The 19,860-nt window shown below is 38.2% G+C and overlaps 1 long non-coding RNA gene across 1 annotated transcript in view; it reads left to right on the forward strand.

Annotated features, from left to right (window-relative positions):
• The first annotated feature begins 9,916 nt into the window (after positions 1–9,916).
• LOC134158112 (uncharacterized) overlaps positions 9,917–19,860 on the forward strand; it is a 70,929-nt gene continuing 60,985 nt past the window's right edge. The window contains exon 1 of the long non-coding RNA XR_009962596.1: positions 9,917–10,025. This is a non-coding gene — a long non-coding RNA (uncharacterized LOC134158112). The remainder of the gene's footprint in view (positions 10,026–19,860) is intronic.

A 19,860-nucleotide genomic window follows, 5' to 3' on the forward strand; every position in this document is an offset into this window, starting at 1 on the left:
GCTGGCATTAAATTTTACTTATGAGTACATTTTCTGTTTGGTATTGATACGTCTATAACAGTAAAGTTGTATGTGGTATTTTTTGTGTGTGTGGTTTATTGTTGGGTTTTTTTTTGATTGAGTTTGGTGTTTTTTTTTTGGGGGGGGGTGTTGTTGCTGTTGGGTTTTGGTTTTGGGTTTTTTTTTTTGTTGTTTCTGTTTTTGTTTGTTTTTTTTTTTTCTCTCCAGACAGCCTTTTGTAGATTGATATGCTGCTAGTTTGATTTAAATGCATCTAATGCTAGAGTGAAATTTTGACTGGTAAAAGGGGCTAGCCAAATTCTTGTAATACAAGGAACATAACAATCCTACATAAGGTCCAAAATCTTTGCTTTGAAGGTAATACCCTCTTGCTTAGTTTTTTCCTATGCAGAACGTGAATCTCAGACTCAAAAAGGGGGGGTTAAATTTTGTATAATTTTAGCAGGACTAAGATTTATCAAGACTCTAGCAGGTGTTTTCTAAGGGAGATATACCTGAGATCGGGTGTTGGGATCAGCAAGAAACTGCAGTGTATTTATTACACAAAGAATTCAGGAGATGTGGGGTCCGCTCTGATTTTCCAGTTTCCAATGTCTCATTCAGTTAAGTGCTTCTCCCAAAGGAGATTTTTTTTTGTAGGCTCTTACTTTATTGTATCATATAAAGTAAGACCAGACTCTTGTTGAAGTCAATGTGAGTCAAAATCAAATAATGTTTCCAAAGTAAGAATTCACGTGATATTGAAGTATGGCCCTAATTCTCATCATATAAACAAGTTAGGATTTTGGAAAACATGTCATGTTGATGTATGGCAAATAAACTGCATCCTGACATTCTGCAAAATTTAGGATTTCCTAGTGTTACAAATAGTCTAGCATAGCTTTAAATGAAACACTGGAGATTTAAAGGGTATATAAAAAAACTCCAACCAATCCTGGGCTTTTTACAGTCTTTCATAATTAAAGGATGTGAGGTCACATGAAGCTAATCACAGGTAAATTTTAAGCAAATGAAATGAAGTATTTCCTCACAAAGCACTTAGATCATGCAAGAGGTCAGAATCAAACACTGTAGCTGGACTTTTTAAAAGCACCAGCTAACTTTATGGTCATCCATAAAATTTTTAGCTTTAGCTGCTAGACTGGGTTAGTCTGTGTTCATGCCTCAGGGCATTAGCTGATCACCAAATGAGTAAAAGAAGTTTTCTTTTCCCTATGCAAAGCACTGTAAAATTACTAAGATACTTCCCCCCCATCCCCTTTTGCTGTCTTCTAAATAACAGCTACAGGCAGGTGCTAGGAACATCATTTTGCTGTGATAGATAATTGGTGAAAATCTGATAAAGAGGCTTCACTATTTGATTTGGTTTCACCATGCCAGAAGTTTGCTTTTAGTTTTAGCAATGGTTTGTGGTAACAATACAGACCGAAAAAAGTTATGCCTTCTAATAAGATAGAATGATGCATGTAACCAGGTGCAATTTGAATCTATTATACTTTAAACTATTTTCAGCTGCCTGCTTTTAGAATGATGACCTTTCCCATTGCAGCAGTGGCTTGGTTTTGCTCCTGTAGCAAAAGCAATAATGGACGTTGAAAAGGAGGGAAAGGAAAGCAGTGAGGAAGGGGGAGACCTTCAGATGCAAGAACAAAGCAGTATGTTGAAAAAGGTTGGGAGAGGGTTGAGGAGTGCAGGAGTGCTAGGTGTGAGAAACTGGTCCCCCAGTTTGAGACTAAGCAGCAGCCTCTTTTGGGGCTGCCATTTAAACACTTGCAAGAAAATTTAATATTGTGAGTTCCTCATATCTAATTCTGCAGTGAGGTGGGAAAAAAGGAGAAGAGGATCTTAACAACATGAAAAGGTTGTGATTTTTTTTTCTTCTGGAGGCATATTTGTTTGATCATGCTGGAGCTTTGAGACCAAATAAAAATTGCTTTCGCATTTCAGATGTTTCCATTGCTGCAAAACTAATAGCTTTATTTTACAGCTTTTAAATGCTTCTCCCAAGCATTTCTTCTTCTTATCCTGTTTCTCTTCCTTGCAGCAGCATTTTCACTGTTTCTGTCATTCATCTGTATTTCTTCTTTGATTTTTATGAACTCAGCTTAAGCAGCAGAGTTCACAGAAAACATCCCCTCCTCTTCTGTGTAAGACAAGCCATGTAAAAATAGTTTACTTGAAGGGAAGGAAGGCGATAAAAAATAAATCTCCTTTGTAAATCAGGCCCTCAGGCCAAATTGAGCTGTGATGTGGGGAGCATTACCTAGTCATCTCCCATAAGGATTTGTACTTTTGGAATTGACCTACCTTTCTTTCCAGATGTAAAAAGATGTCTAAACTTAACTTAAACTCTTCCCAGGAGGACCAGAGTCCTATGGGAATCTCATGGATGAGGTAGAACATGACAGACTATGGCAGTGATGGTTTCTAATGGCTGAAGTGTTCTGACACTTAGACTAGATGCCAAATTCTTCCCTGGTCTCCCATGTTCTTCTAAGCAAATTCTTTCATCTGTGTGACTCTATGTTTATGCTCCCACTCATATTTTGCTAACGTATTATGACAAACACTTGGAAGAAGATTTGGGTGTGAGTGACAATGTCATGTCTGTTTTCAGTGGAGACTAGGGTTCTGTTGTAACTACCATTGTTTTCATTATCAACATGCCTAAGAGACACCCAGTGCCTATGTTTGTTTAATGTATGCTTAGAGATTCACTTCAATTATTTTTTTGAGATGTTCTTTTTTTTTTCCCAGAAGATAATTTTTCAGTCACTAATGAAACCAAGCAAAAAATATCCTAGATTTGCATGGGCAGGTGTCCATGTGGGAGCTGGACTTCTGAGAAGAAAGAAGTTTCAGAAGTAAGAGTAGGGCAACCTTTCCTAGTTTTGAGATCATCTGGTGTTATGTTGTTTGAATTAATATTCACAGCGAAAAGGCAGAGCTCCTTGAAGACAGGAGTGTGACAAACATTCATATCTGTGGGTAATAAAGTAATTTTCACTGAAACATCCCTCCCCTAACTCTGGGCTGAAGGCATCCGAAGCATGAAGGGCAACTGGCATCATTTTCTGGTAATTCTTCACTGATTTTAATTCTTTCTATATTATTTTTTTATTTTTCCTTTCTGGATGGTTGAAATATTTTAAATATTCTGGATAACTGATTTGAGTTTGTATCTGGGTGTGTGGTAAATAAGGAAACTCAGAACACTTTATTCATGCACAGGATTTTTCTTTTTCCTCCACTGCTGGAATTGCTGCATGACACAAGTGATTCTGTTATACAAGACATCAAAATAAATAGTGTGAACAAACTCTTGCAACTTTAAGGATCTATGAATCAAAGTCTATTTGGCCTCTTCATTGTTATGTCCCTACATCTGAACAACAGCCTGGAAGCAAGAGGTTTTAATATAGTAGGTAAACTAAAAAAGCTGAAAGGAGGAAAAAATAAAAAAACAAAATAAAAAAAAAAAAAAAAAACAAAACAATGACAAAACTGAAAAGCAGAAAAAGGGGACTGTCTACCTCTTAGATTGTTAATGCCTTTTCTCTCTCACTTCTTCAGACATTCTTGTTGAGATCAGTTATGTTTCATTTTATAGTACAGGTTTCTTCTCATTCTGCTTTCCTTTTCTGGTTAGCACTTTATCTTCCTCTCTTGACTCATTAGCTGTATCCTGAGTGTCCTCCTCTTATTAGTCATACTGCCATGAAAAGAATGGGGAGGACTGTTTGTCCATAAGATAGTAACTCAATCATTTATCTGAGGGTGTACTGTAAGATTAAAGACAGGGTAGAAATCAACCTGGGCTCCTTCCCCAGCTGCATAGGATTAAACACGAAGGTACAGCAACCTCATCAATAGCAATAGGCTGGAAATGAGAACTGTAGGTGATGCCAGAAATCACAGATAAATGTGCAAGCTGCTAATACATGGATGGACCATCCATGAACATCCATGCTGTCTGTATGTGGTGGTAGACAGGGTTTCCATTCTTTCCAGTTTAACTTGATATTTTACTTTCATGTGCAACTAACTTGCAGAAAATCTGACTTCTTCCTCAACATCCATAATGCTGACATGAAGGACTCTGACTGCCTGCATGCTCTATCATTCTCTGTTACTCCTCTATGTACAGGGAGGTCTCTCCCTGTTCAAAAAGGATATCATAGCTGTAACTGTGCTAGAGCTTACTGATTCAAGCTGGGAGAGTTGGAACTTAACTCTTTTAATGTAACATCTTTCTTTTCTCTTTTTAGGAATTTCATAAGCTAAATGTGGTGGATTAATTTTATATATTTCATTTCATGTGTTTCTGAGTGTGAAGGAAATGGGGAAGCTTAGCTTCTTAGAGAAAGAAGCTTTTTATGACTAAACTATAAGGCTGACTGTTCCCTGGACCCTTTAATAACTTCAAAATCTATTAGCCAATTTCAATAAAATAAACAGAAGTCTAAAAAACAGTAGCTTCCTACAATTTTTGTGAAAATCAGGTGCTAGGAAGACAAGGGATATCTTTACAAAGAGAAGGGTACAGAAAAATTAACTCTTGATGAGTCTTGCCTAGTTTGATCAGTGAGAGTGGCCAATGCACCAGTCAAAACACAAAATCTAAAGACAAGCTACAGCAAACTGGGTTTACTTCTCAGCTAAGGGTATGAGGAAGACCCAAAAATACTGAGGGAATGGACTCCAGAGATGTTACTGGAATCCAGGGCATTGTCACGGGTTGCTTAATGACAGAGGTGTGAAGAGGAAATTGCAGTATACAGAAGAACTTGAGGGTAACAGGTGAGTGGATTTAAACCACAAAAGTTCAGGAAAAAAACAGCTTCCCTGTGACCAATGTTTCTGTTTCATCATTGTTACTTGTTTATCATTTTTACTTCAAGTCATGAGATTTAGCTATTATGGGTCAATGTGAATTAAAGTGCTTTTATTTCCAGTTTCTTTTTCAGTAGACAATTATAGGCAGTATGATAAAATAGCAATAAAAAAATAGAAAAAAACTGCAGGGACAGAAAGATTTGGAGGGATTGGGTATATAATTCATGTGAATGTTTTTTTATGACAATCATTTGTATTTTTAAACATTTTGTGATGCTCAGTGGCTTACAATGGGGCAAGTTTTTAATTAAAATTTCTAATATTTCTGTTGAAAACTCCCTTAGTTTGCAGCTTCTGTGCAGTGTTACTAAATTTCTGAAACGGTATTGTAAGTTGACGTGACCACCATTTGTAGGTCTGAAATAATGAGATGCTGCTTATGACATTTTCAAATCTGCTAGAGAAGTGCTGAAAATGAAAGCAATAAATGACAAGGCTTTTTTTTTTCTGCTTTTTTTTTTTTCTTCCTGATGCATTTTAAAGAGCTATAATTTCAGATTTTTACTGTATATCTGGAAGAAGAGAGAAATGTGTCTTCAGATTTCAGCACCACTGAAAACAGGGACAGGATAATTGTTATTACAGCTTACCCAATGTACAATCCATATAAAATATGTCATGATGAGCAGCCCTTTCTGAAGGAGTCTGTGTTCTTCAACTGCTTGCCCTTGCACCTGTTACTTTTATTTGCTTATCCCAATGGTTTTTCATTTTTCTGTCTGTGTACCTATTTCTTTGTGTGGTTCATATCTTCCTTAGGTTTCATCTCACCTCTGTCTCTCTCCCTTCTTTTGGTTGCTCCCACCTGAAAAAATATATTTGGCTGAATCTTTGAATCTGTTGTACGATAAGTTAAAAAAAAGAAATAGTGAAAGCTCACTGAAAAAAGCAATCAGCTGTAAACTGTTGCTGCTGGCTTGAATAGTTTTTGTTACAACAGACTGAATTCTATAAAATTTTTGTTAAGATTTCTTAAGCACAGGATGGAACTTATAAAAAATAAGAGAGAGTACATACACTGAGAAAACTGTTTGCCCTCTCACCTGCTTTGAGCAGGGATGTGATTATGTAGTTGCAAGTAAGCACAAAGCTGAGCTCTTGATATTTGTAGAGGGTTTTTTTTGTATCTTTGTTCTGTTTAAAAAAAAAATTGGTTTGCTCAAAATCAGTTGAAAAGAAATGTTAAAAAATTAATTCCTCTTCATGAGAGGGAACAGTTTTCCAAATGAATGTACTTAACTGGAACTAAGTACTGTCTTAGGCCAAAAGGAAAATTTCCAGTAGAGGGCCACAAGGATGATCAGGGTCTGGAGCATCTTTGATGAGGAAAGATTGCAGGAGCTGGGCCGGTTTAGTCTAGAGAAAAGGAGACTGAGAGGAGATCTCATTAATGCATATAAATATCGCAAAGGCACATGCTAGGAAGATGGTGCCAGACTCTTTTCAGTGGTTCCCAGTGACAGGATGAGGAGCAGCAGCCATAAGCTAAAACACAAGAAGTTTCACCTCAACATGAGAAAGAACTTCTACACAGTGAGGGTGGCAGAGTACTGGAACAGGTTGCCCAGGGGTGTCATGGAGTCTTCCTCTCTGGGGACATTCAAAACCTGCCTGGATGCTTTCCTATCTAACCTGCTCTAGTTGGTCCTGCCTTGCCAGGGGAGTTGGACTGGATGACCTCCAGAGGTCCCTTCCAACAATAATGGTTCTGTGATTCTGTGAAGATCTCTCTCTACCCACACAGTGGTATCTTGCTGTTAGTGATATTGGAAGCAAGAAAGGTAATGGAAGCAAGATAGGTAATCACAGATTTTTTTTTCCCAAAACACCAGTAAAAAGATTCTTAATCAGCTATTGTGTACTATCAAGCAGATAGCCTCTGCAGACTGTTACCACCCACTGGCGTCTACTTTTAAGAGGAATACACACTTTGTGAATATTTCCCTGAGAATAGCTACCTCTACATTCTTCCTGAAAGCCATGCAATAAATCCTTCTAATTGGCAGTCTGCAAGCATTTGATTTCTGCATACTCAGTCCAAACCTGGCCACGGGAGGTGAATGCAAAACTATGTGCTAATGAATTAAACACTTTCAGCTCTTGCAGAAATTTCCATAGTGGTAATGTTGGAATAAGTGATAAATTCCAAATGAGATTCAATGAGACTGAATCAGCTTTTCTGAGACTTATTTATCTATCTTTCTCCTTGGAAAGGATCCTAGGGGAAACTGTTTATTCTTTTTTAGTTATAATTGTTTGGATTTAATGCAGGAATTGTCAGACTGGATCAGACTGAAGTTTGACACTGGCCAGTATCTTGTTCCTAGCACTGATCAGTGACATACACTTCAGAAAAAGGTGAGAGAGGTCTGTAGAAGGCAGTCATAGGAGTCTTTCTATTTTATGATAGTTATTAACTCAAGCTACAGATCACTGAGGTTAATATTGTTACCCCTAATTATATATTCTGGAGTATTCTCCACGCAAGCATAGGGGTTATGGAAATCTTTACATAAATGTAGACATTTAGATATTGGCTTCTAAACTTGTTGGGTACGTACTCTTTATGGTTAATGAAAAAAAAATGGGTGCTTGTAGGATCCAATTTATCTTGCTTTAAGGCAGACATCCAAAAGACCTGTCTGATGTCTAGAAGAGACATCCAGTGAATTTTCTTAGATACATCCACTTATTTCTACTGATTGCAAAAGGAACCTGAAAGTTAGCTCAGACTAGATTGAAAGCAGTCCTGATGACTCCTTGCGGGTTTTACTCAATGAGAAGCTCAACCTTACCTGGCAGTGTGTATTTGCAGCCCAGAAAGCCAACAATATCCTGGGCTGCATCCAAAGAAATGTGAGCAGGTTGAAGAAAGTGATTCTTCCCCTCTATTCTACTCTCGTGAAGTACTGTGTTTGGCTCTGTGGCCTCCAACATAAGAAGGATTTAGACCTGCTGGAGCATGTCCAGAGAAGGGACAAGAAGATGATCAGGGGGCTGGAGAACCTATCCTGTAAAGACAGGCTGAGAGAGGTTCTCAGTGAACAGGTTGTTCAGCCTGGAGAAAAGAAGGCTGTGTGGAGACCTGATAGAGGCCTTCCAGTATCTAAAGGGGGCCTACAAGAAAGCTGGAGAGGGACAAGGGGGAGTAGCTTTAAAATGAAAGAGGGTAGATTTAGATTAGATAGTAAGTCATTCTTTACTGCCAGGGTGGTTTGGCCCTACCATAGGTTACTTAGAGAAGTGGTGGCTGCCCCATCCCTGGCGGTATCCAAAGTCAGGTTGGACAAGGCTTTCAGCAACCTGGTCTAGTGCAAGGTGTCTCTGCCCATAGCAGGGGGCTTGGAACTAGATGATTTTTAAGGTCCCTTCCAACCCAAACCATTCTATGATTCTATGAAGTATAGTTATGTGAGATTAGTCTTGCTCATTTTGTCAGGTTGCAACATGTACCTAGGCAATATCAGAAATAAGTGATGGCGTTTTTTCTCTCTAGGTCTAATTAAAACGTGGTTAGGTAAAGAGTTCAAGAGTCACTAGAAACAACATGGGAAGAACACAGGAGATCTCCAGGGTTCAAGGCAATGGCATGATAGCAATAAATATTCATGAGTGGAAAAAAGTCCCAGATGTTACGAGCACAGAAATGCAGCAGAGAATCTACTCTGTTCAGGGTGATACTTAAACATTTAAAATACTCGTAGGAGCCTTTTTGTTTTCTTGCATTGGACAATGCTGTCAACGTGCAGTTTTTGCAAGATACTTTAAGCTATGTATAGAGAAGAACTTGCTGGATACTTAACGGAATGCTTCATACCTGCCTGCATGCACAGAATTCAGCTAAGTTTAGGAAGCAGCATTCTGGTAGTGCTTTTTAATATGATATGTCTAAATAAGAAAATAACTTATCTTTTCAATCTCTCTCCCTCTTTCTCATTTTCCATTTTGGTTTAGTTTTCCATTCATCATGTGGTATTGGCATTAATGTATGTTATATTAGGATATTAGATCAAACTGTCAAAAAGCTGACAGTTCATCATGGTATCAAGGTGTCTTTCTGGAGTAATTATTTGCAGGAAATGGCTGTCAAAGCTGAATGCCATGTATGTTTGCAGAAGCAGAACTTCTTAATTGTCTGATTATTGTTAGAAGTTGCCACTTACAGCTTTGGGTGTTTAATAAAATGGTTTTGAAAAATCTTCCTAGACTTCAGGTTTTCTCTTATCAGTATTTTCAGCAGACTCTGATTATGGGTTGTTAATGTAGGAATTATCATCTACTGATCAAATAGGGTACTATCCTGAATCAGACTCTTCTTTTACCTGACCAATAACAGATTATTTAGTCTGTGGGATGGAATATTAAGGTAAATGTCAGTAAATGTTAAAAACAGTAATGTTAAATATATCAGTTAATTTTTGATAGAAAATTAATGATGGGAAAACAGAAATGATTAGGAAAGGAAAAAAAGAAACAGTACTAATCTGCAAAAAATATTTGTTCAGACTTAGCTGCAGTATTTGCTCCTCATACTTGTGTTGTCTTTTTGACATGAAAAACCAAGATTATTTCAGATTGAAGCATGCACCAGCTAAGGAAAAAAGAAAAAAAAGTATCTTTGTTCAGTTGTGTTGACTTAATGCTAGATCTTTTTTTATTGCATATGTAGCTTAAGTTGACCCTTAAAAATCTGTGTAGAAATAGCAGCTCAGTGAAATGTTCAGACCGGGTATTGGTATTTTGTGTGAAAGGGACAATATTTTTTGTGATGCTGTTGCACTGTTATTGTGATGAGCAAGAGTGCCTTGACTGATGCTCTCAACAGTAATAGCGAAAAAGTAGAAAAGGTAAATTACCTTTGGACTGTGTTGTAAAAGAATGATCCAGCTCTTCACTGGGAGAATAAGGCATGGCTAGGTGGGTGAAGTTTAACTAAACAGTGATCACAAAGCTGGGAAAATTGTGCTCTGTTTCATGCCTGAACTTTGCAAATGTGTTGTCATCTATTATAGATCCAACTGAAGAACCTGGAAGCAACAGAACAGCCTGCATCTTAGATCTACAGTGAGGACAACTTGAGGTGTGAGCCCAGACCACAAGGAAACCAGGTAAGTACAATGAAAAATTTTTGGAAGAAAGTTCATGATTTTCTTTGTAAACAAGCATACAGATTAGTGTGAAGCTAAGATGGCCCACAAAACATGAGTAGCTGTTTATCAACTTGTTACTGTTGCTGTGCAATTGAATCAAAGGGGAGAGTCAGATTGTGACTGATAAACAGTGAGATAATAGAAGCAAAAGCAGAATGTACTCTGAAAGGTTTAGAAATATGTGCAAGGGAAGGCAATGCTGACAGGGCAATACAAAATATGGCAAATATAGGTACACAGCATGAACTGAACCAACAGTGATTTTAAAGATGGACTTGAAAGTGTAAAAAGCTGTGCATAAAGAATGCTGATACTGAGTTAAGTTACTGGGCATGCATGGAGGACCAGGGGTCCTGGAACCAGATGGAGAGCAGGACAGCCAATACAGAATAGTGTTAAATTATTCAAGTAATACTTAAATAAACAGAGGATAGAGGTCATAGAATCATAGAATAGTTAGGACTGGAAAGGACCTTAAGATCATCTAGTTCCAGCACCCCTGCCATGGGCAGGGACACCTCACAGTAAACCATATCACCCAAGGCCTCGTCCAACATGGTCTTGAACACTGACAGGGATGAAGCATTCACAGCCTCCCTGGGCAACCCATTCCAGTGCCTCACCACCCTAACAGGAAAGAATTTCCTTCTTACATCCGATCTAAACTTCCCCTGGTTAAGTTTTAACCCGTTACCCCTTGTCCTATCACTACAGTCCCTAAGGAAGAGTCCCTCCCCAGCATCCCTATAGCCCCCCTTCAGATACCGGAAGGCTGCTATGAGGTCTCCACGCACCCTTCTCTTCTCCAGGCTGAACAGCCCCAATTTCCTCAGCCTGTCTTCATATGGGAGGTGCTCCAGTCCCCTGATCATCTGGATCAGGGCCCTTCTCTGGACTTGTTCCAACAGTTCCATGTCCTTTTCATGTTGAGGACACCATAACTGCACACACTACTCCAAGTGAGGTCTCACAAGAGCAGAGTAGAGGGGCAGGATCACCTCCTTCGACCTGCTGGTCACGCTCCTTCTGATGCAGCCAGAATATGTTTTTCTTTGGGCTGCAAGCACACACTGAAGCTGGCTCATGTTAAGTTTTTCATCCACCAACGCCCCCAAGTTGTTCTCCGCAGGGCTGCTCTGAATTTCTTCTCTTCCCAGCCTGTAGCTGTGCCTGGGATTGCTCTGACCCAGGTGTAGGACCTTGCACTTGTCATGGTTAAACTTCACAAGGTTGGCATTAGCCCACCTCACAAGCGTGTCAAGGTCCCTCTGGATGGCATTCCTTCCCTCCAGGGTATCAACTGAACCACACAACTTGGTGTCATCGGCAAACTTGCTGAGGGTGCACTCAATCCCACTGTCCATGTCAGCGACAAAGATGTTGAACAAGACCAGTCCCAACACCGATCCCTGAGGGACACCACTCGTTACTGGTCTGCAGCTGGACATTGAGCCATTGACCACAACTCAGAGACAAGGATGCCATGTGGGACAGTGTCAAACGCTTTGCAGAAGTCCAGGTAGGTGATCTCAACTGCTCTACCGCTGTCCATCAGTTCTGTAGCCCCATCACAGAAGGCCACTAAATTGGTCAGGCAGGATTTCCCCTTGAAGCCATGCTGGCTGTCACCAAGCACCTTGTTGTTTTTCATGTGCCTTAGCATGCCTTCCAGGAGAATCTGCTCCAAGATTTTGCCAGGCACAGAGGTGAGACTGACTGCTCTGTAATTCTCCGTGTCATCCATTTTCCCCTTCTTGAAAATGGGGGCTATATTTCCCTTTTTCCAGTCATCGGGAACTTCACCTGACTGCCATGATTTCTCAAATATGATGCCCAGCGGCTTAGGAAATTCATTTGCCAGCTCCTTCAGGACCTGCGGATGGATTTCATCAGGACCCATGGACTTGTGCACATTCAGATTTTTAAGATGGTCTCGAACCAGATCCTCTCCTACAGTGGGCACAAGGTCTTCATTCTCACAGTCCCTATATCTGCCTTCCAGGACTTGGGTGGTGTGGTAAGAGCCTTTGCCAGTGAAAGATCTTACTGTCTCCCCTGAAACCTGTCTCGGGAGTAGAACTTCCATTCTGATCTACAGCTTTATTAAATAGCCATAACTTATCACTGTCTGGGCTGAGATCTGCTCCTTTTATATGCTGGTTACAAGAAGTCAGCAGAGCAACAAATACTTGCATTTCTTAGTTCCATTCACCAGCCACCAAAACAACACATTCTTGCCAGGAGGGAATGTGAATAAGGAAATCTCAGCTGTCTTTACACTGTCTACTTGTAGCTTTCCTACATTTATACCATAAAATAGAGAAATTAATTTGAGGAATGTTAAGAGGAGTCATTACCCTTTACTGGGATGGAGAACTTGTGGACCAGATAAGACCTGTGATTTCATTTCACATGACCAGAGGTTGCTTAATTTGTTTAGCACAGTGAAGGCTCTGATGTTGGAGGGTTTTTTTTTTTTTAATTCTTCCATTATTCCCAACCATGTGATGTGTGTTTCTATTTCACAGGATGTGTCCCTAAATGCAAAGGCTTTTTGTTCCCCTCGCCATAATTGTTGAAAGAAAGGAAATTTGTATTTGATGTTAATCTATAACCTGCTGGAATAATTTCAGATACCTGTTTACCCTCTGTAAATGCAGAAGAAAATCCCCACCCTGTTTTCCCAGTCTGAACATGGAATGGAAATTACTCTAAAAGGCTTTTGTTAACCTGCTTTTCCCTAGCCCTCACACTGAAGAATTGGATTATTCTTTTATGTCACAGTCTAAAGACAATTTAGCTTTTTTTCTGCTTTTTTCTCTGTTAGAGATCTGAGATAAACTGTTAAAAGAAGAAAAGGTCAGATGTTTTTACAAGGAGTTAAACCAAAGAGAGTGAAATATTTGGGCTTCAAAGGCCAGATCATCTAGCTGCCTAGCTTGCAGAAAGTGGATGAGCTTTAGTCAGTTATGTAAAACAAAGAGTTAACCTAAGGCTTCATCCAGCCTGTGTTCTTCCTCTTTCACATCACTGTGAATTGTTGTGTATCAGTGGGATTGAGATACTGGGCTATCCATGTTTTTGCTAGTCATTGGGTAATTGACCATTTTTTCCCCAATATATAAGGAGGCATGTTATAGATAAGAATACAACATTCATGCATGCATATATATATGTGTGTGTGTGTCTGCATTTATTTCTGTGTATGGTACAGCATAATATGTCATAATACGTATGTAGTGTTATTCTTCCCATATTCCTTGTCTGACCTTGTCTTTAAGACCACAGGTATAACATTAACCTTGTTGCTTCTGTGTCTTTTATGAACTTTCTATTTTGTTGTTCTAATTTTCTCATTGTTAGTGCCTCCTGTAATTCAGTCATGGTACTGCACAATTGCATGGTAATTTGGAGCAGGGGAGAAGTCAGGCTCTTTAGTGACCTTTTCACTAGAAATTTCTCATGAAAGCAGCAGTTAACAAGTTTGGATGTGTCTTTTTATAAGCTTTACAGTTCAGTGTGTGTCTTTCTAATGAGCTCATCAATAACTCAGTCCCTCAGTTCTTCCAAAAATAGTCATACTTAACATGGAGTTATGTGGCACTGAAATTCATTTGATCTTTTTTCAAAACCGAAGTAACAATGCTAGGAGCCTGGTAAATACGGAGAATTTTGTACCTGATCACATTTAAGACAACTCTAATTCAAGTGCTTTAAAACCAGACATGAGAAGATACCTTGACACCATCTTGGCATGTGAATAAGGCAAGTACTTATAGATCTTTTCTAGTACACTTACATACTATGCCAGCTAGTCTTCCAGACTTTTTTTTAGTGAACAATATCTAGTTGACCTTGATTTATTTTTTTCCCATAAATGTATCAATTTAGTTTTGAATCCATGTGAATTTTAAACACTGTTAGAACAGAATTATTCTCCTAAATGCATGTTACCTTAGTTCTTTTGTTGGTTTTCTACTTTTATAAAGTCATTGCAATACCAGCTTATAAACCCACAGTGTTTGGTTTTGGTGTTGTTTTTAATTTGTTTTGTTTTGGGTTTATTTTCTAGATGTGTCTGTCTGGTTCTGTCGAATGGTACTTGCTGTACAAATACTTGAAGACTTATCCTGATCATCTCAGGAAATTTTAGTGTGGAAAAAGGCTTTTTATTACTATTTTAAACTGAAAAAAATTGTAAAAGTTGGTGTTTATTTTGTTTTTTCTCCCCTGCTTGTTACAATTTTCTTTCTAAATATAATGATTTTCACTGTATTTCAAAATAGGCCTTCTCTGGAGGCTGTGAAATACCTTGTGATCTGGTGCTGGTTTTGATTTTGATTTTGCCAGCTAGTCAGGCGTTAAGATGCTGGGCTTAGGTTGGGGAAATATTGGTTGCATTGCTGTTAAACACAGTCTCATTTGATGCTGCTTTCTTTATGCTAGGAGGACTAATAGCACTTCTTTAACCTGAAAGGATATTACAAGGATAAATTTTCTAAAGCATCAAAGGACCTTGAATAGCAGATTACTGAGGGCTGTTGAAATAGCTAAGAACAGAGACAGATATCATCTACTTGTGTTTTTTCTCAGTATTGTAAAAAATATTTAAAAATAAAAATAGATTATTTTACCATATTTTACCATACTCAGTGAGTTGATGTTGCTGTATCATCCTTCTCTACCTCATCTTACTTGTAACAGTAATTTCTAATATGAAAAGGTGAGGAAAAGTGCTACTTCTAATGAATGTAGTTTCCAGTCATGTTAGTTGAGTGGTTTATAGGTTTTTCTCTTTGGGTGTTTGTTCTGCATTGCTGGTGGGTGTCAGATTCCCTGCATGCTCATTTGGACCTGCTGAAGATTTTCTAGGCCATCTGTTTTTAAATTTTTTCTCTGTCCTTCTCCCCCCTCCAGTTTGATGCCTTTAAAACAAACAAAAAAATATTTTATTGATGCTCTTGGCTTTTGTAAGCAGAGGGACTGCATTAATCAGCTAACACTGCACTCTTTGGGGGTTCTTGATTGTGTGAAGGTTTTTCTGATGACAACAGTCTAGCCACTGAACTAAAGCTGCTGTTTTCATTTACTCCTGTAAGTGAGGGCAGAGATATTTTTCTACCATTATCTCCTGATGACCAGAACTCTCAGCTGTGACTCTAGATGAATGGCATAGCGGAAGGATGGGCTAAGTGTTTTATTCATGGGTAGCTCAATGACCTCTTTGGAGAAATGTGGGAATTTGGTTTTCACAGTAGGGGAGCTTGAGGGTACTCAGCCAATGGAAAGCATGTAAGACCTGTCACTCCCTGATGCTGAGTATCTATTGCTGTAACTGAAAAACACACAGGAGAAAAGAGCTAAACCCACAATTTTATTTATTTTATTTTCCCCTCTCACATGAAAAACTGATCTGAAAGTTACTTCCTTGATCCAGAACTTTGTATTCTGAGCTCATTTTATCTCTTAAAAGTCTTCTCTGAGTTGTGCTGGTAGGGCTTTGTGGCAGATGTGGGCTGGGGATGTTCGTAAGACCGATGAAAAATAGGATGTAATTTCTCAGTCAGTTGCTGTCTCCCACTTCTGTGGAAATTCAGAATATTTCTCAACTACTTTCCATTAAAGGAAAGAACAGACACAAACACTGAAATAGGAAAATGGCTTTTCCCCTGTAGTCCTCAGGCCATTTTACAAGTTCAAATGGTTCAGATAGCTCACATAAACTTTGCATTATCATTCAGTCTGAGTGGAAGAAGTTATCGGGATTAAACTAGACCTTCAGATTGGCTCATGCAAAATAAACATCTCCATCATCTTCTCCAACTTTCCTGGAATCCAACCAAATTTTCTGCAGCATTGTCAAATAATATCTACTCTTTCAATTAACATTAGATACAGTGCTTAGGCAGACTAGAACTAAATTTCAAGTCACCTACTCTTTCTAGAATCAAAAGATTGCAATTTAAAAGCTCTCTTTGGGCAGGAATTATAAGTATCTGTAAAATTATATCTGTATTTTACAGGCTAGCTGCAAATATAAACACACATGTTTTTCTTTATTCTGTGCATTTCTCAGGATGTTATACAAGCTGAAACTAAGTATGGGGCCTGGTGAATAAAGATGACACAGCTGGAACACAATCTGTCTTGAGTGCTATTTATTGTAATACTCTAGGTAGACTTGCTTATTTGAAGACTGGCTGTAATTCCAGATATACTGAAACTTAGAAGTAACTTTTGGTTGCACCTGTTACTGATAAAGCAGATCTATTTTATTTATGCATTTTCAGACTAGGTACTAGTCATAAAGCAGTTCTACTGTGCACATGAATTTGCAGGTGCAAAATTTGCTTGCTTAATGTGAAACAAGGTGGAGTCCTGTTGTGTAAAATAAAATGGGTCTCATTGCCCTCAAAAAAAAAGCTAACATAACGTGAATTTGTTGTTGACTTCTTAGCCAAAAGCAGCAAGGAAAGCTGTAGCAATAAGCATGCTCACCTAGAAGCTCTCTAAGTAAAGGGCAAAGTTGTAGAGATGACAGACTGGGTGCTTTAAAATGAATTTTGTTGCTGGAAAGCATAAAGAGTGTTAGGACTTGGTAGATCTTATTTTTTTTTCTAAAAAAAACAACTGGTGACATGCTCTAAGGTCAACATGTGCTATCTTTTCCATGCTCTTCTAAAAAGTCAGATCAGTCCTTTCAGCTGTAACCTTTCTTGTATTGAGTAGTTTGCTTTCCTGTCTTTAAAATTTATCTTCTATTTGTGATTTTTGACAGCTTGTAGGATTACATTTTCCATATATCAATTTGGATGTTCTCCGTCTGTCATATTTTGATGAAAAAAGCATGGTTTTATTTATACTAAGATAATATACACTGCAAAGTTGATGTATAACTTTTTAGCAAAGTCTTTTTGTTTTGTGTTTTTTTTAAGAACCTTTGCCATTCAAGCTCAATTTAATAATGAAACAGTTGTCTTTAAGGAAACGGTGGCAGTTTGGTGGGTTGAAGAAAAGGCTATTGTTTCCTCATCTTTCAGTAGGCAGAAAATCCCCTGAGAAGACCAGAAATGTTTAGGAAATGTTCCTAAATGTTTTAAAAATGTGAAATAGTAAAATCTTTTGAAAAATTTGAGTAAACATACATCAAATATTTCCCATATGCATTTTAGAAACAATTCAATAAAAATGGGCTTGATGTACTTCTTGTTATTTACTTTATGGTAGATAACACTTCTCATTTTCAGGGCTTTCAAATCATGGCACAAAATCCATGTCGGCACATGCACACCTACTTCTTGGAATATGAATCTGAAAGAGACCTCCTGGGTAAGTAAGTCCAATATGTTTACTGGTTGATTTTTAAAGTGATCATAAGATAAAAGCATGTAACCCCATTTACTCTCCTAGTGCAATACATTTTAAAACCATATAATAATATACTCTATCATATACTTAAAAATAGAATTACCAAAATAAAGCATGGTTGAATTATCATCACTCTGAAGACTACCTGATTATGAACACTTAATACTATTTATTTAACTCTTCCAGAAGGAAAGAAGTGTGAGCGTATGGTGGAAATGACAAGAAAATATTCAGTATTCTAACATAATTTTATAAAATAGGTCCTATTTCCAACATATCACTGTTACCACTTTTATTATGGTTGAATCATGTTATCTGATGTTGTTTTACAGAAAGCTAATATACGCATAAAAGTAATTTCTCTAATTGTACCTAATAAGGTGATGATGCCTAACTAGAACCAGCCAATCTGAGTGCCACTTATGTCCTCTGTCCTTTGGGAAATCTGATTTCTTTCTATCACGTTTGCTCACTGTCATTTATTGAGTTCTTTGGAAAGATTTTCAGTCACTTGAATGGTTTTTACTATGGTGTGTTAAACGAACAAGGCTTCCTGTCAGTCAGTGCACTCTAAATACTTTTGAAGCTGTTGGTCAGCTACCACTAGATATTTTGGTAAGAGGAAGTCAGAAGTCTATAAAACTTTGTAGTAATGTAGGATTGGGTAGGACCTACATTATCATGATTTCACAGTTTTCATGGGGTTTTTCTCACTAGGTGACTGCTTTCCACCCTGGAATGACTGTGTTTTCCCCCTTTATGCTTTTTCAAGCAGCCTTTTACAGAACTTTTTAATGCTCACAGGCTTTCTCCTTTCTCCCTAGTTTTCACTAGAGCAAGGCTGTTCTGCTTTATTCCTCTACCAGCAATGACCTTGAGCTTTCAAAATTCTTTTGCCTTTCAGTCTTTTGGTGTATCTGAAGAGTTGTATTGCTTCTGCTTTCCTAGCTAGTCAAGGTTATATCTTCTAGTCTCTACAATGGTTCCTAAGTTCCCTTGGGTATCCTAGCTGCCAGCCTCTTCATCTATTACCATTTGAATAAATTTCTCTTGAATACAAGCAGTCAGAATTATTCAGTACTCTGGCTGAAGCCTTGTACAATGCCATTAGTAATCCTGTATTGCTACTGGAAGTACCTCATCTTTTACATCCTAGGAGTGCACTTGCCTTTTCATGGTCACACCAAATTAATTGCTCCTCATCATCCTCTGATTGACAATAAGGGTCTTTTTCCTCTATTTTTATCAAATGATGAGACACCAGATCAGATAGTCCTGTTATTAATCCCTATGAGTATGACCTTGTACTTTATGATAGGACAGTCTACACATAGCTTATTAATACTTCTCAGTTTCACATCATAAGAACACTTAATTAGCATATGCAGGCCTGGGTTTACTGGGGATGATGGAGAAAATATGTCTATAGCCTCCATCTCCATTAGATGTGCTTCCACGCCATGTGACACAGAATGGCCATGTGACTTCATGATACTCCCACACAGACTGCATTAGCCCTTGCATTCCTGCTTGCTATGAAGCCTCTATATCTGTCCTATTTATGAGATGACATATTTTTTCTTTAATCAGTTCCTTTGCTATGTTACAAATATTCTCTGCCTATCTAGAGATATATTTTTTGTATCAAAGAAAACATCTCATCAGAATCTAGACAGAAAAAAAAGGATTAGTGGATTTAATGTTGAAAAAAGATTAGATTCATCCATAAAAATGAAGGAGTTTTATCAGAGAAGAGTAGATTATTTTGATGTAAACTACCTTAAAGTCTACAGTGGTTTTTATCATGTCTTCTGTTTCTCTGTTAATATATTCTTCCTTCGCTGGCTCCTCTAAAGCCATGTATGCCACTAAGACCAGTTGGATGAGCTGACAATTTCTCTAAATTTTATATTACTACAGTTAATGTTCTCTAGTTACTGTATTATCAACTGACTTGACTCTAGGAAAAGCATACTGCATTTGCAGTGTGAAATGCTGGCTCCTTCAGAGTACATGAGTGGAGACTTTGGCCCTTTCCATCTGAACATACAAATTAGGATTCAGCCTCTCTACCTGGGGGGTATAAGCTAAACCACCTGTAGCGCCATAGACAGAAGACAGCCAACTGCAGAATAGCTTTTCATGTCTGAGAGAGCTGAATCTCTCTCCAGAGCTACTTGCCATTTACAAGATGCACAGAGAGTAGGAAAACTACACTGCAAACTAAAGCTGGGTGTAATCAATGGTGCTTGGAGCAAGATAGTTCCCTTGAGCCTTTTCCAAGGTGTGATGATTTTGTCATCACGTGGAGTATAGAAAGGAGTTTGAGAACACCGCCATATCCATGTAGAAAAGCCCAGGAGAATTAGACGAGTGTGCACACTCTCCTATGGCCACCAATGAAACAGTCACTTTTTCCTGATGA

Source organism: Pezoporus occidentalis, unplaced genomic scaffold (genome assembly GCF_034315485.1).
Source record: "Pezoporus occidentalis ecotype Australia unplaced genomic scaffold, CSIRO_AGI_Poc_V1 ctg126, whole genome shotgun sequence".
Classification (NCBI taxonomy): domain Eukaryota; kingdom Metazoa; phylum Chordata; class Aves; order Psittaciformes; family Psittacidae; genus Pezoporus; species Pezoporus occidentalis.